The sequence below is a fragment of the Sciurus vulgaris genome (genome assembly GCF_902686455.1).
Source record: "Sciurus vulgaris genome assembly, chromosome: 17".
Taxonomy (NCBI): Eukaryota; Metazoa; Chordata; class Mammalia; order Rodentia; family Sciuridae; genus Sciurus; species Sciurus vulgaris.
The window spans coordinates 61,914,218-61,916,171 of NC_136478.1; the positions used below are offsets into that span (position 1 = coordinate 61,914,218).

At 37.5% G+C, this 1,954-nt stretch overlaps 1 pseudogene across 1 annotated transcript; it reads right to left on the bottom strand.

The window, feature by feature from the left end:
* Positions 1-296: 296 nt before the first annotated feature.
* LOC306647816 (septin-7-like) lies at positions 297-1,459 on the bottom strand (annotated as a pseudogene). Its single transcript has one exon. The product of its transcript is annotated as a septin-7-like (transcript).
* Positions 1,460-1,954: the final 495 nt, after the last annotated feature.

Consider the following 1,954-nt stretch of genomic DNA (forward strand, 5'->3'; position numbering starts at 1 on the left):
ACAGTAAACTGTTCTTTTGCATTAAATTGAGGACATCTTTTTTAATAAAATTTTTAAAAAGGAAAAGAAAATATAGAAAGGTACTTAGAGCTGAAACTAAGTATACAACACCCGAGATAAATTCAAGGCATCTTAATCTCCATCAAGAACAACAACAACAAAAAAATTTTTTGTCATCATGCTAAGTCCATCATTGTGGATAAAACTGGTACAAATTGGTCAAACAGATTCAACAAACACTGTTATCCAAGCTGACATATTGGCAACTAATATGTAACTTGTAGTCAATAGAGAGTTTAAAAGATCTTCTCTTTCTTCTTGTTCTTTTCCAAGCTCCTTGAAGAGTTCTGTTGTTCAAAATACATTGTTGAGCTTCCCAGTTTGCTTTCTCCTCCTTAAACTGACATTTTCACTCTGATTCCTTATCCTGGGCTTCCAAATTATTTTTCATTTGCTTATGGTGTTGCTGCAACTCAGCTTCAGAGTCCTTCAGTTTTTGAACTTCGATCTTCATCTCAAATACCTGCTCCATCTCCAACTCCATCTCCATCTTATTCATCTTGGCTACATGCTCCCTCCTTTCTTCTCTCTGTGCCAGAGGGTTCTTTATTCTTGTTATCAACTCCATTGTAAGTCACAACTCCAGTTTTCTCCTTCCGTAGTTCTCATAGTTCTGCAGTTCACACATTATTAGTGACATCTTTCAAGTCCTGCATGTGTTCCTATCAACATATTTCTTAGAATTATAAAATCACAAATTTCACCATTAAGGATATTGGCATGTGGCTGAAGTTCCTCTTACCCTTTTGCCATTAACTTCAATGACAGAATTACTACCTAAACAGCAAGAGGTAAGTGGTCCTTTATCTTTTTAACTGGCTTATTTTCTTCTTCATCATATGTTTCTGGAAATTCATATATTTTAATTTTATATTCTTGAATTTCTTTCATTCTGTTTTTTTTTAACTGTTGGCATTCCTCCAGTGTGAGTGTGTCTGTTTTTGTCAATAAGTGTGATGATGTTCCCTTTTTCATGCAAACGCTTCATAAACTCAATACCCAATGGTTTAAGTTCATGTCCTAAAGGAGCAACACAGTATAAACAACACTGCACTCTGTTATCAGCCATCTGATGGCTGTGTACTTGATATTCTGCATTTAGGTATCTTAAATTTACTATCAATATAGTCAATAATAGGCTGCCAGCAATTACTATTATCCACTGCATCACCAAATCCTGGGTATCAACAACTGTGAGCAGCAATTGAACATCACATTCTTTGGATTGTTCCACCCGCACAGTCTTTTACTCTATGGGAAGGACCTGGATACTGTGGAGAATACAAATCTGTGAGGAATAATGAGTTCATTGATGTTTATTTTTCTGGTCCAGATTCACCTACTACCTATCATAAGTATGAATTCAAACCCTCTCTTCACTGATTTTCTGTAAACTTGATTTGGGAGATTGGCAAATCCCACATAGCCTTCAAGGTTCTTCAGTTGAGCGCCATGGTTGTGGATAGTCGGGCCTCTTTGTATGTTTCTTCAACAGTGCCTCTAAAACTTACTGTGTTGCATTTGTTGGTGAAAATCCTGGAGATGTTGAGGGAGTGGTCTTTGGGGTGCGAGGGTGAGGCCCATTATTTCTTTTGCCACATTTTCACTCTCTCCTGTCTTTGGGAATTTAGAATACAGCATAGATAAAACCTTCTCACTTGGGCTCAGTGGTACAGCACTTGCTTAGCATGTGCGAGACTCTCGGTTCCATCCCAGCACTGCAACAAACAACAAAAAACCCCACAAACCCACACAACAATGATAGCGACAACCCCTCTTACTCTGTATTCTCTATTCTTCACATCACTTCACTTCTTTTACATGCTTCCTGCCTGTCCCTTCATGGCGAATTATATTGTGAATAAATTATTCTGCCCTATGTTCCACTATTTCT